A 27,768-nucleotide genomic window follows, 5' to 3' on the forward strand; every position below is an offset into this window, starting at 1 on the left:
CTTGAAAATGTTGAGTATTTTGGATATTGGTGCATAAATCTGTCTGCACCTTTATTGAACTCATGACCTGGGATGGATATTGAGACCGCTTCGACCTTTTACAAAAAAATTCTAATCAGTGTAAGCTTGCTGCAGATGTGTTCCAATGATCTCTAAACAATCCAATGACAAAGATTTGGGCCTCACCCTCTTCATCGTGCTAATAATCAACGATTGCGAGGACTGAAGCCTTTAGCCCCGCTCCAATCTTGATTATTTTTCATCTCATCTCATGAAGGCTTTTTGGCTAATTCAAAACTTCGGACTTTGTGGAACTGAACCCACGCCGTAAGCGTCGCTAACCCCAACTTTTTAAAATCCATGAAATAATCTGCGTCTCGTGTCCCGAGACGTCCATTTGGTGCATACTGTATACCTCGCGTGAAAACAAGCAACGAGAAAACCAGAAGTGTCAGTTTGATCTGGTGCTGCTGTGGAGGGTTAGCAACAAGGATGTGGTGGAAGATGGACTCGTGGGAAGGCCATGTGTGATTTTCAGCGGCTCTCCATTGAGGCCCGTTCAGTAGCTAATGGAGATTAGCACCCCGACAGCTGCTGCTCACCGCCAGCGTGTTTGTGTGTGTTCATAATGCATCGGGTTTCTCCTCTTAAGTTACATTTGGCCTTTCATGGGTAGTAAATAGTTTTAGTCACAGAAAATCAACAGTCGCATTCAAAGACGTGCGCCGCCGATTGTTCCGGCACCTTCCAGCTCAGTGCGCCGTCGCAGCGTTTAGCGTCAAACGTCTCAGACTGTGGGAACCGACTTCTCGTCACGCTTGTTTGTGGTCTCGGGGAATAATTATGGTGGCGGATATACTATGTATATATCTATATCTATACCGTATATATATTTTGTTGATATATATATATATATATATATATATATATATATATATAAATGTGGCAGAATATATTTATCTAAAACAATATTGACATGCTCAGATGATTCACATTGTGCAAAAGTTGTTTATGTTGTGCGGCTGCTCCGGCGGTCGGCTGGGCTCGACCTGTCATGTCTGAGGTTGTGTGTGTGCGCGCGCTGCTCAAGGCCAAGTCTTGGCATTTTGCTCAGCGTGTGGGCCAAAGATAAAAATACATCCCGGCTCTACTTCTCTCCGCTCAGCTGTCATAGACGAACGTGAACACCCGTTTGTGTGCCGGCGGCCGTGTGCGTCCCGAGCCCCCCCGCCGGTGGCACATCTTCGGGAAACAACCCGCCTCGTCCATCTTGACACCATTCATTGCGCGGTGCTACGGACTATGATAAGTGCGTTAGATATAAAGTAGATCATAGAGAGACAAGAAGCGTGCCGGTTGACAGTGAGAAAGGCCGTTGCCGAGCCGGCGCCTCGGCGGCCGCAAAGCTTTTGTCAGACGTATGGAAGTCGTTTAGTATGCGTTTCAACCACAAAGCTCGAGTCAATATTAATTCTTTTGTGTGTGCCTTCACCCCATGCGGTGTCTTATTATATTTTGGGAAAACATAACATGAAATCCTCCGTAATCGCTACGGGAAAGTGGAACCGTGTTAAGATTTCTATTGAGGTCAGATGGTATGTGCGAACTCTGCGCTTCTTGCAACAGTGCTGCTATATATAAGAACACTTACTCAACCTGCTATTATCAACATTTTTGTTTTCACTCTTTTAGAGCTTAAAACTGTGTGTGTGTGTGTGCGGGCGGACGTGCGTGCGTGCGTGCGTTTTAATCTTTGCTTCGTTCAGTTCTTGAAGGCTTCAAGTCCTCAATTTTCCTGTGAGATACGTACCATATTCTCAGTTTTCTTTTTTCTCACGCAGTTTTTGACGTATTACTGAATAATAAAGGAATTATTGCTCCATACCCATAATATCACAAATTCCATTTCCAACCGGTTAGCACATCCGCCTCACAGTTCTGAGGACCTGGGTTCAAATCCGGCCTGGCCTGTGTGGAGTTTGCATGTTCTCCCCGTGCCTTCTTTTGAACGTATTGTCGCAATATACCAACGTGCTTGGTAAAAATGTTTTTTTTTTTTCTTTGTCTGTGTAGCTTGTCCGTCATCCAGGTGATGGAAATCTGCAGAGGTTACATTGAGGAATTTTTTTTTTTTTTTTCTCGAAAACGTTAAAAACTGACTAAGGCAACTTTGCTATTGGCTGACGATATTTATGAAAAGCTCTATGTAGAACATATTTATTAGTGGTAGTTGTCAGGGGCGTGACACCGATTGGGGAAGCGGGTGTCACAACCCCCCTCTTTTTCGACACCGACAATTTTCACACTGCTCCCCCGCCTTTTTTGCTTATTTTTTCAAAATAGTGATATCGAAGGATTGCATTCATAACGGCTGCTCACCCGCCGAAAATCTTCCGAACTTGAATGAATTTAGCAAAGTTGTGTTGATTCCTTTGCGAGCACGGCTTTATAATAACAACGGTGAAAGTCTTGATTGGTTGCACTTCTCCGGCAAGCCGCACGCGCACGCACGCACGCACGCGCGCGCTGCAAACACAAATCGACACAATTGGGCCAAAATCTCAACAGCTTGTTTGCACACACACATTTACAGAAATGCACTCAGTCGTGTAATTTCACAATTTCTGTTTGTATACAAGCAATTAAAAAGTCTGTTTTGCATAATATATCCCTTTTTAAAACACCTGCGTCCTCAACACACACATTTGGCCGATTCCGCGGGGCACAGACTGCATTAGGGTACGCGCATCTGGAGACGCCCCAACAGCCACGCCTCCGTGTATTTGCCCCTGACACTCGCACATACATGTGCAAACAGACGTGCACGCGCGCACACACGGGCACGTGCACGTGCGCACGCGCTCTGTCCCCGCTTTCTATTGTGCGTCTGAGAAGCACAGCTGCGACCGTTTGCTCCGAGCGAGCGCCGAGAGACGGAAAGTGATCGGCCGAGCCGGTCGATTAGATGGACTCTGTAAAAACACGTCGGCCCAGTAAAAGATCAGAAGCTTTGCCGAGAACCCCGACAACCGCCGTGTGTGTGTGTAATCGTGGACTTTATGACCACTGAACTGACAGGGTTGACTTCTGGCACCTTTTATGACGACGTGCTTTTCTTAAAAGTGTCAACTATAAGCTCGTGGCTTGATGAAAGGATGTTGTGCTTGATGAAACGAGAACAGTCTGTAATTCCACAAGTCTGGTTTTGTTTCAGCGTGAGTGACTTCAGATTGATGCGATGTTTGGATTTGATTGCGCGCTTGTTATTTTCCTGTCTCCCTCCTTTCGAGCTTATCTCAGATTGCTCAAACGTTGCGCTTATTTTCGTTAAGAAAGAGATGAAACAAAATGTGGTTTGATTTGAAGAGTCTCATCGATTCTCACCGTCACTTTTCACAGTATTAGGACCACACAGATTTTTTTTTCCTTGAGTACTTTTAGTAATTTGAAGAGCTGTCGCCGTGCATTTTCTGCGGCGTGCGTCCCGGTCGGGGTGGCGGGCGAGGCGGACTGTCCCAGTTTGACTTTGGGCAGGGCCGACCGCAAGGCACATAGACACCAACGACATTCACACCGGTGGAAAATATAGCCTTCAGTGAACCTAACATGCGCGTTTTGGGAATGCGGGAGGAAGTCCGAGTATCCAAAGAACATAAACCCTCCGCGCGGGAAGGCCGGAGCCCAGATTGGAACCCTGAACCTCACAACTGAGAGGCAGACATGCTCCCCACTAGGGGACCCCGCTGCTTTACCAGAATACATTTGCATAAAAAAGTCCAAATATGTCGATAATATAAATCCTACTTTTGGCAAGTGAATGTCAAAGTGACTGTTTGACGCCAGCCGTCACTGACTTTCTCTTCAGATCTTCCATAATTAGGTCACATCATTGAATGGTTGTTTGAAACACTCACACAAATGATTGCACAAAAACACAACAAAAGAGCTGATTACAGTGCTTGTAAGTCTTTTTTCTTTCTTTCTTTTTTTAACTCTTCAGACTAATAATGGCGTCGATGTGAGAAAATGTATATTTCATTATTTTCCAAGTTACGCTAAAGTAAAACCTGACAGTGGCACATCACTATTCTCAGAAAACCATCAGTTTATTCTTAACGTAATTTATTTCCTTTCATTTGGGCCCACACAAAAACTTCAGACTTCAAACTGGAATGGGGTTTGATGACGTGACATTTAGAGTTCGTGTGTGTGTGTAATAGCGGTTAATCCTCAGCTAAACTGCACCATGATGAGGCTTTACCAGGCGGCATTGTTGCTTAGCAGCCTAGTAGGTTGTGCTTTTGTCTTTTGTAAACTCTGACACACACACGCACGCACACAGGCATGCACTTGCCACCTCTGTCGAGACGACGAGCTCTGCACAACGGTCCGACGAGCGCAAGCGTTCGGGAGCGAGGGGCTCGTCCCGGCGTGTCGACGGTTAACGAGCGTGACGCAGGAACATGAGGAGAAATTAAAAAAGAAGGCGGAGGTCAGAGGTCGAGAAAATCGCACTTTTCTCTTGGTAAATCATATTCTTTCAGAAAGAGAAAAGACATTCAGTGCTTTTAGTTGCCATAGTGACGATGACCTCTTGGCTCCCAGAGAGGTGAAAGGTGAAGAATGGCCCAGTCAGGAGATCAAAGCTGGATGTGGAATGTTCTTCGAAACATGAACAATAATTGGTGACAAAATTACGCAGAAAAAAATCCATTTCAATTGTTTGGCCCTCAAAGAGCTTTTGATACTCAACTAGGAAAAATGACATGTGTGAATTTGAACATGAATTCATTGTTTGACATTTCATTTGGATGCTACCTGATGCCAACATGCACTGTTTCCATTTTTCTCCTTAAATATATCAATCCGTTCCATTTGTCTCGTTCTTGCCCTCATTCCGTTTCTCATTGAGAACGCGCTCATTCTGGCGTCAAAGACCGGCTTTCGAGCGAAAGCGCATTTGCATTCAAGAGTGCCCGTTTTGTGAGGGACCTCCAGGACCAAACCCGTCCGGACACGCTACATACGAGCCTTCGCACGTCGGGGAGAAACGCCGTATTTGGCAACCGCCGTTCAAGTTTACATCCGGCGGGCACGACACAGCAGCGTGTGTCCGCGTGGTATCACACTCATGATATGGAATTTATTTTATACGAATAGATATTTTGTTGGTATAGTCAGACGGAGCTGCGAGGAATACAAAGTCGTCAATGTCCTTTCACCATCGTTCCTGTCATACTGTGTTGTGTGTTTTTGTTTGCACATTAACGACAAAAGTCCCGCTCTTGTTTGAATTCCTCGTTTAATAAGAGACTATTCAAGCAGCACGTTTTTCCTCATGTTTTTGCGATTGTAGGGTGAAAGCTGCAGCTGTGGCTACTAGTGCGGACTGAATGGCTGGCAACAAAGGGTCAATGAAATGCCAGTATTTGGAGGGAAATAGCCCGTCTGCAACATACTGAAAAGAAAAGAAAAGGAAAGAACTATGAACTAGTTTGTTTTTAGAACAGTGGACTTAGTTCAAAATGTTGAATTCGAATTATGAACTCAACGAGTTCATTTTTGGAACGGTGAATTGAACTTTGAACTAGTTTGGGTAGAACGCGAACTTTCCCAACACTGTTTTGGTAGCGGTTAATAAGAGTGTGGGGAGGTTCATACAGCTTTGAAATACGGATCAACAATTCGGGGGGGAACAAAGTCAGGGCCAATTGCGGCGTGGTCTGGAACCTAAAGCCCACAGTAAACGAGGGATTAATGTACACGAATTTAGCTTGGAACTACTATTACTAATGTTCCTCAGTGTGGCGCATGAAGATGTATTTGCATGATGAGTATGATGCAGTATTTACTGTAAATATATGTCATCGTGTGCATCCAAGGGAATGCTGTCAATCATCTCGGTCTCCTTCTCATTGCGAACGAACGCGCACGCGCCACTCCAGCATTCGGCCCGGTTTCCTGCCCGCTCCCGTTTCTCTGAATGCACTTTATCAGATGTCAAAAGTCTGGCGCACACGCAGACCTCAAACAAAGGAGCTGTTGTGGCATCTTCCGGGCTGGTGCCGTCCGCCGGGCTCACGGGAAGCTTCCGACTTTGCCGCGTAACATTTGGAAGGCTTTTCCGTGTGCCGCGTTCTCACTCGAGGACTCGCCTTTGGTGTCAGTGAGTCACTCGTTCGCCTTTGCACGAGCGGCGCGGTCGACGTGTGAATTGCTCGAGGCCGCTCATTCCTGAGACGGGATTTTAGCGCACGGATGGCGGCGCATTGCTGCAATTCATTCGGGGAGTACAAAAGATGACGTTATTACGGACGGATTGGAAAGGTGAAATGAAAACGCCCTCACCGGCTGCTGTTGATTAAATTTGGAAAAAAAAAGACAGATTGCACGCAAAAAGTCACGTAATTGGCATTATCTTGTCACTTTATTAAGTACGGTCAAAGAAATTTAGGGGGAGTCTAATGAGACTACAAACGAGTCTTGCAATCAGCTGCTGCAAAGCACTTGACTAGTTCTCCCGTGGGGATAATGGAAATAGTCTGTTCCAGTGTCAAACCGTCACCATCACACATTTAACTCTGCGGGCACTGTTGTAAGTAACATTTTACCATTCTTAACCGCCAAGTGTACATGTAAGTGAACTGCTGTTGAAAATGACACGTTGAAATCATTTGTCTACATTCTCTTCTTCTACGGTTAGAATCCGACATTTTGTCCATTTCCTGTTCCGTGATCACCATTATGTTATGTTATGATCATTATGTTACTTCTTTTTCTTCAACGGCATGGCAAAAACATCCATCCATCCATCCCTCCATTTTCTGAGCCGCTTCTCCTCACGAGGGTCGCGGGCGTGCTGGAGCCTATCCCAGCTGTCATCGGGCAGGAGGCCTGAACTGGTTGCCAGCCAATCGCAGGGCACATACAAACAAACAGCCATTGGCACTCACATTCACACCTACGGGCAATTTAGAGTTGTCAATGAACCTACCACGCATGGTTTTGGGATGTGGGAGGAAAGCGGAGTGGGCACCACCAAACACACGCTTTTCCCCATTTTGTCCTTATAATGCAAATACAAAGTCAGGGCACTCCACTGTTCTTGTCGTCGCCACGGTAACGAGTGTATCCGGTCGCATTTGAGTTGACAAGGTAAAGCCCAATGATCGTAAAAAACGGGATGCGGTGGTATCGGAATCAAAGATTTTATAGCAGTAGTCTGACATTTGTCAGCAAATTTGTCTTGTAGTCTGATCCGGGCGGGCATTACGTGTTGTCTGTCTCCGACGTGTTGTCTGTTCCACACTGCCGACATATTTTTTTGTTTTTTTATAAATAACTTCATTGGCCGTCAGATATTTACAGTACTACGTCAAAAGACACGCGACAAGGCTAAAAATAAACTAGCGTTTGGATTAAAATATACTGCGCACGCGGCGACGCGGAGTTCATGTCTTTTGCGGAGCCATTGATCGGATCGGCGAATTATGACATTAAAGCCGATCAGCATAAAATGCTCAATATCGGCCGATACCGATCAGCCGATAAAAATCTGTGTAAAGTCTCGTTATTAAGGTTGCCAAGTGTCTAAATCATGTTTCTCCTTCATGTCGAGTTGCTCTTTGACACCGGACGTTAGTGATTCAGCACATTTGTGTCCCGCGGGAAATGATCTAATTCCTCTTGATTGTTCTGAAAATCATGTATTACTCATTTTGTATGTTCGTTTGATTTGGAAGGAAATGTATTCACGAGATTCTTTCTTTACGTATACCGTGGCACCTTCACTGACAGTACGAGTGCTCCAATTTACAGTATTTGTTTTTCCATCGAGGTGCAGTTGCTTTGTTGATTTTTGGTTTCGATTTTTCCCTTCAAGTTGCAAGCCAAAACTAAAGTTACAAGCAAGTCTCAGGTACGCCGCCGCTGGAGTGGCGTTGGGGGGGAACGTCACAGACGTACTTTCAGCCCTTCATTGACGGGAATAAACAGTCAACACACGAATAGAAAATGAACACACTCTGAAGAGCATGGAGCAAAAACTGCAGCTTCCGATGTCACTCACTCGGACACGCCCCTTAAAGGCACGTGTGACTTTTGGCTTAGTTACATTTTATATAATCAGTTTGTCTTTACATTCTCTTTTATCATGTTTTTTTTTTTCCATTCAAAAGCTAACAAAGAATGTGGTGGCTTTGGGGAGCTGTAAAGGATTTCTTTTCATTTCAAAGGGGAAACTTGCTCATGGTTCTGTCAAGGTGGGAAAACATCGCTTAAAGTGAAAATAAAAGTCAGAAATTTGACAAACCACAGAGAAAATTATGGTTAAAAGCCCGCCAAATTTGAATCAATCAAAAAAGTATACAAAATGAGACTCAAATTGTGAAAAACTGGGCATGTCCGCATATATTTTATTATATGTATTATTATTATAATTTTTTTTTAACCCAAACCGTTTTTGAATAAGCACGGATAAACCATGTTTATCCCCCCCCCCCCCAAAAAAAAGAAATCAAAATGAAAAACAACACAATTTGAAAAAAACAATTTGAAATGAATGTCCTGCAATTGGCTGGAAACCGGTTCAGGGCGGACCCCGCACTCGTTTTGGGCGGTTAATGGGGACCAGAACCCCCCGCGAAAGGAGACATGACGCGAAGTAGGATTCAATTCACGGCTTGGCACCAAGCTGAAACATTTCATTTTGACCAAAGGATTTTCATTTTGTTGAATGTGATTTGACTAGGACGGATGGAGCAACATTGACATTGGTAAGAAAAATGAATCAACTTTGCATTTGGGTAACATTACAGTTAAAATCCTCCGCTCTCAAAATCAGATGCGCGACTGCGCGGGCCAGACGTTAGCCTACCGGGGACGGGAGGAGCTGCTGCTTAAACATGAACATTTCTCTCGGATGAACCAGAAAGATGCTGTCAAACTTTGTTAAGCAACAACGGTAAAAGCTTTTGCCTTGTGCGAAGCTCGTACGAGCACTCAACCTCGCAGCCGTGCCGTTAAACTAAACTAAGCTAAGTTAGCGAGCGCTGACGTTTTTTGCCGAACACTGCTAATGTTTGTTCCAACGTTGAAACACGGTCTACAAGAAGTAAAAACTTTCAGGATACAGTAAATGAATCATTTTCGTTGAAACAAAGCTTAAGTATTAAGTGTGACTGACTGAGTTTTCATTTTTAAATATGCAGTATTTTTTTCCCCGTGTACAGCACAGGTGTCAAACTCAAGGGCGCATCCTTTTATGTGGCCCGCGAAAGCAAATGCTTTGCGGCAATAACGTTGGCAAGAGATATTGCAACCATTTTTACCAATCCCTTTTAAAACAAATTGAATCGTAGTTGAACAAACCATTTTCATTAGTTAGCTTCTGATTGCAAAATTAGTTATCGATCAATTTGTTGTGAATTTGTAATAATATGAGGCGATTATGGATACTGTACATTTATATGGTTTTACAGTCATAACTACGATGTGGCCGCCGTAAAAAGGACGAATGAGGGCAGACACGGTGAGGGGCGAATGAGGGAAAAAAAGAAAAGTTTGGGTTGATGTCAATCAGTCAGCACACCTAACATGGCCGTCTCTCTCTCTCCCTCCGCCTGCGGGCGCCGGCCTCCTCCCTCGCCTCCAATCCTCCATCTTGGCTACATGTCAAGCCGCCTTGTCCGGTTGCACAATATCCCCCCTCCGGGGCAGGCAAGTGCATCGCCTCTCTGGCTCCATTAGCGCCACTCCACAAGCATAGTCGGCATTCTCCAGCGAGACCGTCATCGCTGGCCGTTGGCCCCCCGTCGCTCTCAAAAGCTCCCTCCTCCTCCTTCTCCTCCTCCTCCTCCTCCTCCTCCTCCTTCTCCTCCTCCTTCTCCTTCTCGGTCACCCTTGTCTTCTTCCTCTCCATCGCTCTTCTTCATCCCTCTCTCATCTTTCATCCAACACGTTGGCGTGGAGAGGCTTACGCAAGGCCCTCATGCATGCTAACAATGCAAACGAGGAACCTGGAAGCTGATCAGTGATTCCTCTCGGCGAGTTTCGAGTCTCTGACATTATTTCGCCCCGAAAGCCGAGTCCGTTTTGCCCCGGCCTCATTAAAACGCATCATGAGGCCAGAATGAGAGCTGCAGCGCATCGCCTCCTGCCTTTTACAATGGGAAGCGTTTGAATAGGAAAGAGAAGATCAATGCTGGGAGCAGAGAAAGGCTAACTGCCACCGTAGCCGTCACCTGCGTCTAATGACAGCTTCCGAGGCACAAGCGTTATTATTATCCAATTGCTGTTCTCTGTCATTTCTATGCTAGCACAGAGTGCACCCCCGAGCCACCGAGAACGCCCCCGTAATTGAACGGATTGCTCTTAAACGACATGGACCCCTGTGTGTCAGTCCGTTTTTTTTAATCTAACATATACTTGAATACGTGGGGAAAATAAATAAATCAACAAATAAAATAAACAAACAGAAAGATGAAAAGCATTAAAAATTGGGGAAAAAATGTGAAAAAGATTGAAAGTTCTTGAAAAACATTCTTATGTCCATCCTTCCTTCTTTCACTTTATGCATGGATACACACCATTAAACAGGAGCTGGGCTCATTCACTTATAGTTGTCATCAGTAGATAATAATAACAGTAATAATAGAGTAATAATAATCACTCGTCCGCCCATATTGAACTTCAGGAGTCAGGACAGATAAGTAGAGAGAGTAAGAAGTGGGAGACATCGACTGGAAATGTGAATGTAAAAGATATCACAAAATAAAGCCATTTGTGACGCCGTCGAGGGATCATATGGAACTCGATATGGCTATGAAATATGAAACATTTTAGTCAAGGAGCATCATATAATACTTATTTAACTTGAAATTTTATTCCGCAGAGTAATAATTAGAACGTGGAGATCAATATAAGCCACATTAACCATGTTACACATATTTTCAAGGCTATTTTAATATTACTCGATTTCATTTCAACTTAATTGAGTACTATTTTTTTCCCAACTGTTTTAGTCACATATGCGCTCAAAATATAATTTCTGCAAGTTCAAAAGTATTTTTGTCCAGTTATTAATTAACTGTGTTTCAATGTATGTTGAAGGGGACGAATTCACAGTCGTGCAGAAATGTCAATCGAAAAAGACACACAACGGCATCTGAGTCACAACAGAGTGACACACTGATTTGTCACCATTAAAAGCAGATGGCATTGGTTGATGCTTCCGCCCACCAAGTAACTGGCGATAGCAGCTGTTAATTTGAGGTTTTCATGACATTGTTAACTCCGCGAAGAGAATTTATTCAATGTAATTGTATAACCTTTTTTTTTGCATACGGTTTTGCATACACTTTAACACTGTTTTTTTCTTTTTTTGTGGATAATGCTGTAAACGTACTTCCCGTGCTTGTGTACCGTATTAAAAAAAAAAAAACGGACTGAAATTACACTACAAATCTAATGGCGACTTTAAACTTTTAACCAGTATTTTATCGTTTGAAAATGTGTCCAAAAGATATTAAAAGTCTTCGTTAGCCGTTTATGAGGTTTGGTGCTCGTGCGCTACAGCACCTTACATCCTGTTCATCTGCTGGGGGGCTAAGTCCCCCTTACCCATAAAACCTAATGACGCCCCTGCTGTGAGTGCTTGGCACAAAGTACTCTCTTAACACACACGCGCACACACGTGCACACATGTGCGCTCACGCACCAACACACATGCCAACAAGATTGGGTAATGGCGAATGAAACAGATGCTATCTCAACGAGCGAGCCAGTAAACTATGCAAGACAAGTTAGGACTCTGATCATTCATCGCGTTCGCTCTCCAACACCGTCATCTAATAATAAGAGTCTATTAGAACGGATTGTTTTATTCCTTACAAAAATAATACCACAATAGTACCGAGAAATAGTAGAATAGGATGCCAATATTATTCAACTAATACAATATTAAAGTTCTATTTTCAAGAGAATGAAGTCGTGATGTTATGAGAATGTATACAAATATGAAAAATAAAGTACTGTAATTACGAAAATATTTTACAAGGAAAAAGTCATTCGGACAGAAAATATATTCATTTTACAGGAGAAATGTATTCATTTGATAAGAATAGAATTATGAGAAAAACAACAGTCGTATGTCATATGAGATTTCTTTCTTTTTTTTTTTTTAATCATTTCCTGAAAATTAAGTCACAGAATTGTGAGGAATAGTTGTAATTTGACTCGAACAAAGTACACAAAATACATCCATCAGAATAAGGTCCTAATGTTACAAGACAAGACCAAAAAGGATTGCGGACGGCTGTAATGGTCTGGCCAAGCTGAACCGTTTAGTAGCATTCAATAGTTTTGAAAAAAAAAGTCCAAACCAAGTATTCCCTCGAGCCCACTTGGCCTATGAAACATTTAACGCACACACACACACACACACACACACACACACACACACACGCACACACACCACAGTGGACTTCACTCATTCTCCCACCCTGGTTTTAACGACAGACTTTCAACTTTACGACTTTCAGCGCGATGGAAATACAAAGACGGATTCTCATCCTTCGGGGAAATTCAATTATGGACAATTGGCAGGCGTGCAGAGACACACAGGAAGGGGATTGGAGGGGGGAAGGAAAGTGTGTGTGTGTGCGTGTACTTGTGCGTGTGTGCGTATGTGTGTGCAGGTCTCTTCCTGTTCCTGGGTCAGATACTGAGAGCTGCATCCTGACAGCTCATTGGCAGACTCTCTTGTTAGCACACAAAGAGGAATTCTTACAATCCGTTCTTCTTAGCTGAAGATAAATAAATGACAAATTCCATTTTTTGTCATAATTAAAGTTGTCAAAACGAGTGGCTGTGACATTTGCCCTCCATCGCTCTTATTTTGCAGCTGCGGAAATAGTTTTATTCAATTGTAATTATTAGTTGTTTTTAGTTGTCACTTGGACTGCCCAATCTCATTTTGGAGCAGCAACTGTAGAAAAAGTCATAATAATGATGTTTATGCTTTCCTATTTGGGTTCTCCTTCAGTTCAGTCTTTGTTTAGTTCCGTCTCCTTTCTTTATTCTTCAAATGTGCGTGTGTACAAAAGCTGAGTGTTTTGTTGACTTTACCGAGGCAAATAAAAAAAAAGAAAGATGAATGCTTGAGTGCAATGCGGAGGGTGGGCTCTTCCGGTGTGACTCAAGTCAGCAGTGAGATTTGCACACCTGCACTTAAATAAATACACCACTTTTACTGTAATGTGCTTGAAAAAGAGATGCAGCAATGATGTCAGTCTGTTTTTTTTACAAGTCTCATAATTATAGAATATAGTTACTGTCAATGTATGTGTGTGTGCACGCGCGCATGTTTGTGTGCCATTGTAACTTGCAAGGTAACATTTGTTTTTGGAGGATGGTGATTGGTGTTGTCAAATTAATATATTGATCTGTGGAGGAACTCGGTCTGGAATCGTGTCGTGTGTGAATGTTCAAAGTTCCGTTCTATGAATCTATGTATGTATCTCGTTGCTTGACTTTGTTTGCATGGTTCCCCTGCCCAATATTGAAACTATATCACCATATCCAATCCATCGGTGTTTTGAAAGCTCTCTTCGCTGAAATATTCACAGCATAAAACACGTGAGAAAAGTGTTTCTCTTTTTTTGACGAAGCGGCACATGTGTTTCACATTCGGCATCGCACAATAACTTTCTCAGCATCGGCTGCGTGACATGCAAGTTTTGTCTCCCGTCTGATTAAATAGGTCATTAAAAGATAACAACTGGGGAAGAATAAGGCAATGTGAGAATTGTTCTTGTTTCAAGACAGACACATTTGAGAAATCTGAGTTGCTTTTAACGATTATTTTTCAAGATGACTTGACCTCTCGGTGAAATTTTAGGTAAACAAATTCTTAAATCTAGAAAATGTTTGTTCTATTGTATATTTAATGTGTGTATGTCTCCACATAATACCAACATTATAAATACCCTGGCACCATTTCTTCAAGTCAATTTTTATTTATTGAATGGATATTATTTTGAGTCAATGTAACCATTTGCACACATTTGAATAAACATGAAACATGTCTGTATTCACAAAGAATATGAAAGATTCTGGACATGGATTGTTTTTGTCAAAATGTAAAAAATAAGAAAATAGCAAAGTCACGGTCTGCATTTTCTCTCATTTCTGTAAAACAATAGAAAGGTATTACAAACCATTGACAAGTTGTGGGTTTGAATCCGGGCTGCAACATTCCTCTTTGCGTGTTCTACCTGTTCTGGCGTGGCTTGACTGCAGGTTCTCCGCTTTCCAAAAACGAGCACCTTGGCTTCACTGACGACTCGAATTTGTCCTTGGCGTCTGTCTCCATATGTGCCCTGTGATTGATTGGCGCCCATTCGAGGGCGTAGTCCACCTATCGTCGCCTAAAGTCCGCTGGGATAGAGACACTAGTTCCCCGCGACCCCGAGCAGGAAAACAAGATGAACAAGAAAATGGATGGCTGACTAATATGTAATGCATTTCTCATCTAGTCTTGATCCATCCGCCCATCTTCTCTGCTGGTCGACCTCTTCAGGGTCACGGCTGGGCGAGAGCCTATCCCAGGAGACTTTGGGCGATAGGCTTATTACAACGTGCACTGGTCGCCGGTCAAAGGTAGGGCACATTTAGACAAACAAGCATTCACACTAACACCGATTCCTACAAGCTTTTAGGCCCGATATTGGCCCGATTAGCTATCGCAGACAATTTGCCAGATCGGCCCCAACGATAGTTCTACAACGCTAAAATGAAAAGTCTAGCATGTTTGTTTTTTGCGATATCTTCCATGTAGTGTGACATATCAATGACAACTCTCCGACAGCGCACCTTGACGTCGACCAGTAAGATTGCTTATTGGGACTGGCGCTTCGCCTCCCTTGCTCGCCATTTATTCATGCGCACGAACCGATGTTTACTGAAGCTTTAGCGCGTGATCAGACAGAACGCTGGCATGTTTACATACAAACATGAGTGCTAGCAGGAGCTTGCTAGGCTACATACGCCTGCTTGCGAGCTGCATCGTATTAAAAGTACGTGAATGTACCTCAAGCTCTCCTTGGATGGCAAGCCCAAAACGTCCGCTCCCGAGCACCGGTGACGCCACACGTTTTTCCTCTATTTGTTCTTCTTTTCCCCAACACAATACAATACATTGGCGTGATCTATGGTTGTTATCGTCGCCATGGTAACGTTTCCCGTTAATATAAGATAAAGGCCAGCGATCGTAAAAGACGGGATGCGGCGCTATCGGAATACATCGCGTAGTGTTGCTTGATGAAGGTTGAGGGGTCGATGGGGGCGCTTGACTTGAGGCCAGGAGAGGAAAAACGTATTAGGCGCATTATCGCCTGACAACCTGCATGTGCAGACAAAAGCCACACAGGTAATAGCCGGCTCGCTCCGTGTGTGTGTAGAGAGAGGTTCAGAAGTTTCGGGATGCGGGCACGACATGGCTGATTTGAACCGAATGCGTACGTGTGCGTGCGCGTTACATATTTGAAGTCACGTTTTAAAATGTCTTCCATCATCTGCTGCTTTATTTCCCCCGGTCGTCGTGGCCCCCCAATCATCTGATTGGGGAGATGGAGGCCATCGGTCTGGCTTGGCTGCTTCCTCTTTCTTTCCGTGGCCAACCTTCAGCTTCTCTTCTTCCAATGTCCATTTCAAGGACGACAATCTTGAGCTCTTGTGACACGTGACGCCTCCCCTGCCTTCCCAAAGGTGGTGTGTTGACGCTAATGACGGCTGCTAGTCAAGCAGAATGGATGCTTCGAATTGAAGTGCAGGGGGTGGGGGGGAGCTGATGCCAGAACAGCCGTTTCCATGGCAGCAATTAAGGACTGTGAGGTTTCAGGTCAATCTTAATTAGCATGCAAAGATGAAAGACAGACAGATGAGCGTGACTGGACCAGACCATTAGTTTGTGTGTGTGTGTGTGTGTGTGTGTGCATGCGTGTGTGTGTCCAGGTTTCTTCAACAACAATGTACAATAAAAATATCGAGGACGGGTTAAATTACTGCTAGAAATTGTAATTGCTTATTCCATTCCAACGGAAGGCTGAGAGAATGTTGAAGGATTTGAACTGTCGACTAAATAACACCGAGTAAATTTGCTAAGTATAAGGAAGATGTCCAAAACATTTCCCATCCATCCATCCATTTTCTGAGCCGCTTCTCCTCACACGGGTCGCGGGCGTGCTGGAGCCCATCCCAGCTATCATCGGGGCAGGAGGCGGGGTACACCCCGAAGCGGTTGCCAGCCAATCGCAGGGCACATACAAACAAACAACCATTCGCATTCACATTCACACCTACGGGCAGTTTAGAGTCGTCAATGAACCTACCGGTCCTCAGAAGTGTGAGGCAGACGCTCTAACCAGTCGCCCACCGTGCCGCCCAAACATTTCCCATAAAGTTGAAATCAGAATACATTTTCCAGTGTTACAAGTTCACTCCACAACCTTTGTCCCCTTTTTGGTAAAAGTAAGTGCCTCTATTATGGAACCTGCCCGTTAAGAAAACAGACTAAAAACATTTAGTCTGTGATGGGTTCCTCTGAACTTCGAAACTCGGCTCCGGCCTTCTTTGGGGATTTTCTCCGGCTTCCTCCCACATTTCAAAAACAGGCACGGTAGATTCATTGACGACTCGAAATTGTCTGAGTGTGAATGCTTGTTTGTCTTTAAGTGCTGACGCCCCGCCTCTCGCCCAAAGTCGGCCGGGACGGGCTCCGGCCCACCCGAGGACGAGCGCTACAGAAAAGAGACGGATGGACGGATGGTGTTTGTCCAAGTAAAACTTGACCACGTACAGTGGGTACGGAAAGTTTTCAGGCCCCCTTAAATGTTTCACTCTTTTTTATATTGCAGCCTTTTTTTAAAAAATCACTTAAGTTCATTTTTTACTGTCATTAATGCACACACACAGCACCCCATATTGACAGAAAAAAAAAACGAATTGTTGAAATTTTTGCTGATTTATTAAAAAAGAAAAACTGAAATATCACACAGCAACACATAATTATTCAGACCCTTTGTTGTGACACTCACACATTGCGCTCGGGTGCTGTCCATTTCTTCTGATCATGAGTACTTCGTGTAACATCTGGATTCTCGCTTCTGCTCTTCCTTTTGGAATAAATGTCGCAAAACACAAACAGAATTGCAAGTTGCTTGCTGATGTCCGGGCTTGTCACACATTGCGCTCGGGTGCTGTCCATTTCTTCTGATCATCCTTGAGATGGTTCTACACCGTCATTGGAGTCCAGCTGTGTTTGATTATACTAATTGGACTTGATTAGGAAAGCCACAGCCCTGTCCATATAAGACCTCGCAGCTCACATGCATGTCAGTGCAATTGAGAATCGTGAGGTCAAAGGAACTGCCTGAAGAGCTCTGAGACAGAATTGTGACAAAGCACAGATCTGGCCAAGGTTACAAAAAAGATTTAAGGTTCCAAAGAGCACAGTGGCCTCCATAATCCCTAAATGGAAAACGTTTGGGACGACCAGAACCCTTCCCAGAACTGGCCGTCCGGGCAAACTGAGCCATCGGGGGAGCAGAGCCTCGGTGAGAGAGGTCAAGAAAGAACCCAAAGATCACTGTGGCTGTGCTCCAGAGATGCAGTCGGGAGATGGGAGAAAGTTCAAGAAAGTCGGGGCTTTATGGCAGAGTGGCCCGACGGAAGCCTCTCCTCAATGCGAGACGCGTGAAAGCCCGCATGGAGCTTGCTAAAAAAACACCTGAAGGACTCCAAGATGGTGCAAAAAATAAGATTCTCTGGTCTGATGAGACCAAGATAGAACTTGTTGGCCTTAATTCTAAGCGGTATGTGTGGAGAGAACCAGGCACTGCTCATCACCTGTCCAATACAGTCCCAACAGTGAAGCACGGTGGTGGCAGCATCATGCTGTGGGAGTGTTTTTCAGCTGCAGGGACAGGATGACCGGTTGCAATCGAAGGAAAGATGAATGCGCCATCCTGGACCAAAACCTTCTCCAGAGTGTTCAGGACCTCAGACTGGTCCGAAGGTTCACCTTCCAACAAGACAGTGACCCGAAGCACACAGCTAAAATACTGAAGGAGTGACTTCAGAACAACTCTGACTGTTTTTGAATGGCCCAGCCAGAGTCCTGACTTAAACTCAATTGAGTATCTCTGGAAAGACCTCAAAATGGCTGCCCACCAACGTTCACCATCCAACCAAGGAGGAATGGCAGAGGATCCCCAAATCCAGGTGTGAAAAACGTGTTGCATCATTCCCGAAAAGACTCGTGGCTGCATTAGCTCAAAAGGTGCTTCTGCTAAATACTCAGCAAAGGCTCTGAATACTTATGGCTGTGTGATATTTCAATTTTTCTTTTTTAAGAAATCTGCAGAAATTTCAAATTTCAACAATTCAGTTTTTTTTCTGTCAATATGGGGTGCTGTGTGTACATTAATGTGGAAAAAATGAACTTAAATGATTTTAGCTAATGGTTGCAATATAACAAAGAGTGGAAAATTGAAGGGGGTCTTCAACTTTCCGTACCCGCTGTACATCAGAAGCGCATATTATGGAAGTTGAGCCTCAAACCTAGGGTCGAACGCATTCCCCGAGTGATGATCCTCTTCTGATTTGGACCTTCTTAATTGTCACACGCATGTAAAAAGTGTTACCACTGTTTAGGCCAAAAAGGTGAGTCATGTTGGAAAAATGTGTCCTGCCAATCTTTTTTTTTTTTTTTTTTTCAATTGAAGTGTAAAAAGAATAATAATAAACCGTTCTGGAACACGTGACAATGTAAATGATGATATTTGGAGTCTTTCTGCGTTGAACATGAGCACTTCGTGTAACATCTGGATTCTCGCTTCTGCTCTTCCTTTTGGAATAAATGTCGCAAAACACAAACAGAATTGCAAGTTGCTTGCTGATGTCCGGGCTTGTCAGGTACACCGAGGTCATATACTGTATTTTTGTCGACCTTTAGATTTGTTTCCCCCCAAATGCCTATAATAATCATAATCGGGAACGTACGACGTCGGGGGCTTCCCGTGTATGACTAAATTCCCATCCCTCTGCTTTCTCTTTCTAGGCGCTAACAGCTCAATAGTCACTGCAGACGAGGCTGTCAGCTCAGTTACTCACAGCTCGATGATACAAAGCCCGCCGTCCGTGTGTGTGTGTGTGTGAGCGCGCACGCATGTTTACGCCGATTGATATGTATTACTGATGTAAGGCGAGCCGCCATTAAAAGCTTGGAAACTGTGAGGGCAGCTTTGAGCTGCGACTATTAGTCTGAAAGTTTCCGGTGTTGGCAAAACGCGAGGGAGTGGTGAGGCAGCCCGTAGTGAGAAGTGTGCATGTGTGTGAGGACTAACAGTAGCAGGTGGTAAGTTTTCTTCACCCCGGTGGCCCGCGCTCGGCCTCTCGTGGGGAATTGCGGAGCCGTCGGAAGCTCAGCTGTTCTTGTGGTGTGACTGCACGTGCGAGCAGCACCGGGACACCTTTTGCAAGAACTTCCATGTTAGATTCAAACACGCTCAGAAATTGCTTGTCGACGTTAAATGCTTTTAAACTACCTTTCGTGAATCTCAGTCGTCGTCTCGTCTTGTTAGGCTGAGGCATTTGCAAAGTGGTACGCGTGTAATCGCACAAGTCCATATTTGCGAGATGAGACATAACTCACCTCTCTTCAGCTGGTGAGGAAATACAGATCACGGGACATGGCCAAGTGAGCATTTTAATTTTTTTTTTGGAACAAATTTCCTCATGAAATAAGAGCGTCGAACAAACAAGCTATTCGAGCTTGTGTTATGCGTTTTACTCTTATATACGTTATGGATATTGGCAAACCAGCCATTGCACCTATAGGAAGCCAAATATGTGGCAAAATATGGACTTAATCATTTCAGAGCGTGAATGGAGGATTTGTTTTGTCCCGTCATACTGAGGTCAGGTTGTCATCCAAGCATGCGTCATTGGTTCTTGCTTTTGGGGGGGGCGCGGTCCTGCTGAAACACAAAAGGGCCTTCCACAAACTGTTCCTAAATATGATCAACTGAATTATGATATTGAAGGGAACAAAATGAGAAAAACACTTGATTAACTAGCTCTCTCACTCAACAACCATCTCAGAAATTTTTGCCCACATTCTGACTTTTGCCCGACCTTGTCCAAACAGTCTTTTGGCTCTTTTGACGCCAGCAACCATCTGGCATGTCAGCTTTGCTTGAGCTGCTCCTAAATGGTCGCCAAATCGATTTTTGTCAGCTTTTTGAGCCAATCGCTATCACGTGTCCACCCAGCCACCGCCAAGCCAAACGGATACGAGGTTCCCAAAGTGGCGGCCCGGCAGGGCGGGTTTGCCGAGCCCGACGTAAATAAGAGTCGGACGCTCCAGGGAGGATGAAAGATGGCCGTTGGTGAAGTAAGAAGGATGGCAGCAAAAATAGAAAAAGGAGAGATTGTTTGTTATTAAATTCTCTTCTTGAGGTCAGTGACACTGAGGCTTTTAGTGGCTTCCGGAACCACTCTCCTGTAATAACCCCGTCTAATTGCATAACGACATTTCTCATAACGCGACGCCGCCGCGTCCTTCATTCCTCGCTTCGTGTCGTTTGCCTCTCTCCGTTTCCTGAGAGAAGCCTTTCTGTTGCCGCTCTGTACTCAATTCCTCTTCCTTGGCCTTCAGCTTATCTTTCACTTGAGATGAGTATTGATTGAGGGAAGGCAAAACAATCAGTCTCTCTCTGCCTTTGTTCCTTTGAGAGATCAATACGTGTGTGATTGTTCAAAGTCCCCCCGTATTTGCTTTTGATGAATATCACAAACACTTTCAAGTCATCGCAATCCTTCATTCAAGTCGAGGACCTCAATGGAGGCAAAAAATAGTTTTCTTCACTGTAGGTTCGTTTGTTTGTGGGCAGGATTTGATTTCCATCAAACTAAGTTGGGGAGTTGGCCGTGGCCCAAAGAAGAGCCCCATCAAGATTCGGTGCCTATTTGGAAGTATCAGTACCAGCACAATAAGTTCACCACCGAGTATTAAAGGAGACATATTATGCAACTTTTTCACAGATGAAATCATTTCCCAAGTGTCTTCCTAGAACAGGAGTGTCAAACTCGTTTTTGTCGCGGGCAACAAACTTACGGTTTACCTCAGAGAGTCGGTATGACTGTGAAATCAAATGACCTCACTTATTATGATATATACACATCAAATTGATGGATAACTAGTTTTTAAATCAGACGTCAAGGATAATAGTTGAACTATTCTTGGAGTTATTGTTTTAGCTACAAAATGTTATCTTTTACACTTGAAAATATGAAATTTTGGTAGACATTTTAGCAAGAACAATGAACGTTCACGTTCATGATTTGTTTTCGCAGACCACATAAAATGACGCGGCGGGCCGGATTTGGCCCCCGGGCCTTGAGTTTGACACCTGCGTCATGGAATGTCTGCAACATACTTCGGTCAAAATACCCCAACAATCAAGAATAATAGAAAACGAATCATCCTTTTTTAACAGGCCTCTTGAAAGCAGACGTTTTTGGGGGGGGGGGGCGGTCCTGTCCCCCTCGACCGCTGCGTTGGCCTACACGAGAGCGCCTTTGTGCTGCCATGACGACCAGTGGCAGAACTCTTTTGAGACCCAATCGGAATTTTCCTTTGGAAGAAGAGTAACCCAAGCGCCTGAAAAGTATCAATTGTATTTTCACTCACGGTAGCAGCACTTCATAACCAAGCCGAGGAAATGCTCGGCTAGGCACCGGGCCGGACCGGACCGGACAATGGGCTTGGTCCCCCACCCCCAAAAAAAATAAATTTAAAAACAAAATCAAAAATTGAAAAGAAATTGGAGAAAAAATGTGCGACTCGGTGAATCCACAGGTGCCGTAGCGCAAATATGCGGGGGCCCACGGTGCGTTTGCCAGTTAGTGTAATTTAGAGATCCATGAAGGTGGCACATTCAAACGCAAACAGCAAGCTGAGCACTCGCGAGATATGCGAAGGTAGTACACGATGAAGCAACACCATGTCGCGCCTTCATCTTAAACGAACATCTTGAACGGTACCGTGTCTTGCCACAAAGTAGACGGCAATGCCGCGACAACCTCGGCTCGCCTTCTTTAGTCGTCCGTAATATCGGTGGACCGGGCAGGACGCGTATCGTGTTCTGTAAGCGCTCGCATTACTGTCGGGAGCCTGCGATTAGCTCTCGGACAAACTAAAACCGCTCGGGGGCTTAAAGTTTCCGCTCGTGCAAGTGTGTCCGTGTGTCTGTCTTGCCTTCGGTTACCCAAGAAGCCCGCACCGAAAATAACCGCACCCCATCAGGCCTCTTGCGCCCCCCGTCTCACGTTGCCCATAAACTTAACAGCTCGCCGCTCTGCCTGCGCACACCAGGACCAAAGCGCTCCGGCTCGAGTTTTTGGGGAGCCCCTTTGCTCCACGTAAATGCACTTCACTCACGAGCGACTCTCCGCAGTGCAAGTTAACAGCTTGTCGGTGGACAGCTCAGTGGTTTTTGGTTGCCGTGCTGATTTAACACTAATTACCAATATATCACACACACACGCCCCTCCCCCTCCCTGAAAGACGAGTCTGAGAACCCTTGGGGCTGGCAGCGGTGACCCATTTGTGGCGTGAAGCATCGGAAATACATCTGAACCCCTCCGACCCAGTCTACACCCACATGCGCGCACTCGCGCGCGCACACACGCATGGATGATATAAAAGGGACTAATGGTGTTAGCGCAGCCGAGCCTCATATATGTCATAATCTTGTCATGATACTTACCTAATCCTCCTCTAATCCACTTCCCCACTGGAAAAATAAAATTGGGATTAGCTCGCTGCGTGTCTCGGTCACACAAGCATCTTTCTTCTCTGGCTTTGTGTGCTGCAGCGTTCCCTGGAATATGCTCCTCTCGCTCTCTGTAAACACATCATAGTAAATGTCAACAAAGAAGCGTTTCTTTCTTCCCCAAACAGACACGCACAAATAAGCACGCACACACACTCGCGTGTTGGAGCAGATGGCCGCTTTCTGTGTTCGTTTGCACTCTGGTGATCATTCACATGCGCAGTGAAAATGAAAGCTAAGAGCGGCATGCGCGTGTGTGTGTGTGTTCGTTAGTGTGTCAGTGTTTGATTCGCAGTCCGCGGTGGGACGGGGGCCGGATGGGAGCGCACTTGGCGAGTGTGTTGTTAACGTAGGCTCCACTGGCGGCCACGTGAAGAGGCAACCCGCCGTCTCGTGCCCGCAAGAAGCTCACTCGGCCCCCCCGCAGATATTGTGTCGGGCGAGCTACTTCTTGAATGCAATCTGTTATATATCACGAGTTGGTGGCATTTGAAAGTCCTGAGTTGTATTTGGACTACTGCTTTTCTGTTATGTTCTGCTTTGCCACTGGCAACTTTCACAACATGGCTTTTGTCCAAATAGTGCCCGCCGCTATGACAATGCCCTCGAATGCGGGAAAGCCGATGCGCTTTCAGCAGTTTATTGAATGTCAGGAGAACAGAAAAACACGCAATGAGCACACTCACACAGGCGCTGCTGTCTGCCACAGCTCACACCCGAGCTCGCACAGACGCCACCCCACCGGGCCCCGCCTCTTAAAGGCACAAGCATGTACACAGACACTACAGTGCAGTGTTTTCTCTCCGTTTTATGTTTGCTATTTAGCCTTTTATGTTCAAATACATTTTGGGTTTTTATACGTTTGTTGAAAGCATGTGGGGCGAGCAAAGCTATTTTCAAAATCTTTCTTGTACGGGGCGGCACGGTGGCCGACCGGTTAGCACGTCTGCCTCACCGTTGTGAGGTTGCGTGTTCAAATCCGGGTTCGCCTGTGTGGAGTTTGCATGTTCTCCCCGTACCTGCGTGGGTTTTCTCCGGGTGCTCCGTGTTCTTCCCGCATCCCAAAAACATGCACCGAGGACGGTGTTAGGACGCAAGCCAGACCGCTGTGGACGAATACATGCCAAATAGATGCTTTTTTTCAAAATCAATCAGAATTTGGTCACGCTCGTGTTAAAATTCACTGAGATCGTAACCGATATATTTTCAATTTGTACGATGATTGCCTGACAGATCCGAGTCGTACGTCACTGTACGTATGTTATTGAGGATCGGGGGTGACGTTGAAAAGTTTTGTCAAGGCCGTGGAAACGAGGAAATGAGGTTAAGGAGGAGCGCGGTGTAATGGATGGCGAGACAAAGAGGTTAAGATGGAAGAGGAGGCGTACAATACAGCAGCATGAAAAGACTGCCGGGATGTTTTTGCGCGCCGGAGGCAGCGGTGATCTTAAAGGACGCACAAAGCTGGATGTGTGTCGAAATAGGTGAGAGTGCGCGTCTGCGCTCCTGCCCCGCAGCTTCGGGCCGCTAATGGCGGCTCGCGTCTTTGTTCCCGATTAGCGTGGCTTTCGAGCGCCGCGCACCGCAATGAGCGCGGATTTGGACTTTGTGTATCAGCTTGTGGCGCTTGATTGCCATCGCTCAGAGGCATCGCTCATGCAGGTCATTGGCTAACTGTTGCCCCGGGAGACGACTCAGCGGGCAGTGATTGGCGGTTGACGCTAACGCGTTCTGACAGCCTTGTTAGTGCAACCTGATTGGTCAATTATTAACATCGCTAAAACTCCAGAGAGCTCGAAAGAAAAAAACAATGTCAATTCAATCGGATACATTACCACAGGAAGCCATTTCGTTTTTTGTGAAGCAATGATTGGCTTGGTTGTTTGACGCGCTGCAAAAGGGAGGATGAAATGTAATAGAAAGCGTCGCCATTTAATTTCGTCTATTAATTATGGCTGTGAAAGGAATCCAACCGTCTAATTGGGATTGTGGCAGAGCAAGAGAGCGAAAGAGAGTGCGTCGGTCCCAAACGTTTATGTTTGGGAGGGAATGTAGAATGTCTGGAGTTGAACTTCGGACTTGTTTTTATTCTCATAAGATGACGTTTTTCTGACGCTTGTATTTTTTCTCTTCCATGTTTCACCAATACTCCTCTGTGGAATTTTCTTGCGCAGCTTCGACGCAGCGACAGCTGCTGCCCTCTTGTCTGGCACGGGCGCCTTGAATCAAGTTGTTTTATTTTGAAGGTCATCAGCCACTTAATGAGCTTGCGATGCGGTCGGCCCGAACTGCGCCAGTGGGCCGGCCGATGAACTTCTTTGACGGGGCTGACAGGTGGCCTGCTGTTTGCGCACAAATGCCGCACTGCGTGTGAGTAAATGAAGTTGTGCGTGTGCGTCAAACGGCTGGAGTGCGGTCGCCACGGGCGCTGCGTTTATTACAGCAGGTTTGTTGATCGTCAGGGCAACGTGAGCGATTGCGCTATATTTTGTTGCGAATGTGGGAATTTGCTCAACACTTCCGAATGGCAAATGGAATTTTTGTTGAATGAAATGAACCAATCAAAAAACAGTGTAATATTTAAGACTCCACTTGAACTACACTCTCAGTCCAAAAGTCAGCTTTTCCTTGATTTTCTATTATTATTTGTGCGCCTTTTATGGAAGTAACTGTCTTCAAAATGGCCTTATGATTTGGAGTTATAGCGCCAACTGTTGCTTTGGCATACGCTTGACAGCCTGCGACATTGTTTTTGTTTGACTTTTTGCACCGTGGAAAGAGGCGGAACTGTTCCAACGATCCCATTGCTGCATTCTTCAATGCAGAAACAATCCCGCAATTTCCAGAAACATGCACACGCACGTCGTGCCAGTCGTGACGAAGTCAACCCTTCGGAGCTTTCCATAGATTTTATCATCCTAAACTAAGACAATGGTAGAAATCCTGTGTTTCCAGACGATGTGTGTCTGCAATGTCGCATCGTGTGACTTTGGGCGAGCGTTTACATGTTAACACTGCTGCTCTGATTTGTGCAAACTTTGTGGGAAAGTTGATTGCAACCTCATATTGCCTGCCTCTCCAAGCGTGTGTGTGCGCGTGCGTGTGTGCCTGTGTGTGTGTGTGTGTGTGTGTGTGTGTGTGTGTGTGTGTACCGAGAGAAAGGGAGTAAGAGCTGATGGATGAACTTGCAGTCTGGTAAGCAGGGACATTCCCCTCTCTGTTCCCTCTCTGCGCCATGGAAACCAGACGGGAGGGCGATGGTGGCCCACAGGAGCCAAATGAGGCGGCAATAATGCGCCGCTTAACCCCACATTGAAAAATGACTTCATTCTCTCATCGGTGGAGCGGCGCCCAACGCCCCGCCACGCTTATGCATGCACATACACACGCACACAAACACACAAACATGGATGCACAAGTAGTTGAAACGTGCCGTGGGTATTTCCCGTGATTAAGCTGTGATGCAGTTTGCTGTTATGTGATTCACACACACACACACACACAGACACAAATGTAGCCTGTCATGCACACATCCAATGCAATATGCTGCAGTGCTGGCAAACGTCTTTTTCGGAAGGAAGGAAGGAAGGAAGCAGTTCAATCTCCCTGCAGTTTGTGTCTTAACGAGGCTACTCCCTAATATCGTTATTCATTTTTGCACATTGCCTTTTATTCATCTAATCAAGGAAGTTAATATACCCACGACTGTTTTTTTTTTTTTTTTTTTTAATCCGTGCATGTCCTTGAGTGTGTCTATGTAAAGTTAAAGTATGTGTCAAATTGTTCACACATAATAGCGACATTTTATTTTTAACTGGAAAGTGTCAATAGACTAACAAGTTGTGTTAGATATTGTCCATCCATTTTGTACCGCTTGTCCGAGGTCGGGTCGCTGGGGCAGTAGCTTTAGCAGGGACGCCCAGACTTCCCTCCCCGTGATACTATATTGAATTAAAAAAAATATTTAAAAAAAAAGACAAAACATATTCATATTCCACTGTGACTCAATATTTTGCATCTCTTGACATGACTTCTTTCAGCCTTTTGCTCCTTTCTTGTCATTTGCGGCCATTTCACAAAAATAACTGCAACTTTGTCCTGGCTGTGTGTTACTTACTGTAACTGAATGCATACGTACGTGTGTCCGGGAGAGACACACAAACAAGCACAAAGAAAAGAGCTTCTTTAAGAGGCTCCTTCTTTTCACATCCTCTGGCTCTTTGCTCACTTTGAGCCGCTATTGTAGTTGATTCTTCCATTTGTGTCATGCAGTGTACTGTCTGTTTGGGTTTGTATGTTTATGGGGCTCAGAGAGACTCGAAGGGTGCTGTAATATAATAAGTTGAGCCCTGAGGGTAACTCGGAGCTTTTAGCGAAAGAGCAACAGGGACTGTTGACAATATGGCAGACAGACGAAAAGAGAAGTCAATGAGAAGGAGAGAAAGGGTGGGAGAGGAAGAAAAAGGTCATTTCAAAAAAAATCTTATTTGTATGGAGCAAACAAACAAACTTTGGGGTTTCCCCTTCCCTGCTGTTTATGTATGTATGTGTGTGTGTGTGTTTGTGTGTGTGTGCACGCAATTACAGAGAGATGCCACTTAGTGTGTGTATATTTACCTGAGTAAAAAGAAGGTATGTTTGTTTTCCCCCCAAAACCACTTTGCTCAATAATCTGTCAAGTTCGTCTACATGTGTGCGAGGCTACGCTGGCGTGCACGTTCCCCATTTTGTGTGTGTGCGCCCCAGGGCAGCCTCTTTGTGCTGTCTCCTGCGTGGAGGCTCCAAGTGAAAACCTTTTGAAATGATGAGCTCGAGCTATCGGCGGTTGCGCGCGGCAGAGGCGCAATGTGAGGCCGAGACGGCCATTTCAAGA

General features: G+C 45.1%; 1 protein-coding gene and 1 long non-coding RNA gene across 13 annotated transcripts in view; one reads left to right on the forward strand and one right to left on the reverse strand.

The window, feature by feature from the left end:
- Window positions 1-27,768, forward strand: part of slit2 (slit homolog 2 (Drosophila)) — a 93,304-nt gene that overhangs the window by 10,625 nt on the left and 54,911 nt on the right. The gene's annotated exons all lie outside the window — the stretch shown is intronic.
- LOC133476998 (uncharacterized) lies at window positions 13,759-25,819 on the reverse strand. 2 transcript variants are annotated; one of them, XR_009788200.1, is made up of 3 exons: window positions 23,052-25,819; window positions 22,830-22,966; window positions 13,759-15,904 (listed from the first exon to the last, which is right to left on the reverse strand). It is a non-coding gene; the product is annotated as an uncharacterized LOC133476998 (long non-coding RNA). The 2 variants fall into 2 exon arrangements; XR_009788199.1 differs by having other exon boundaries at window positions 23,046-25,819.

Source organism: Phyllopteryx taeniolatus, chromosome 4 (genome assembly GCF_024500385.1).
Source record: "Phyllopteryx taeniolatus isolate TA_2022b chromosome 4, UOR_Ptae_1.2, whole genome shotgun sequence".
NCBI lineage: Eukaryota > Metazoa > Chordata > Actinopteri > Syngnathiformes > Syngnathidae > Phyllopteryx > Phyllopteryx taeniolatus.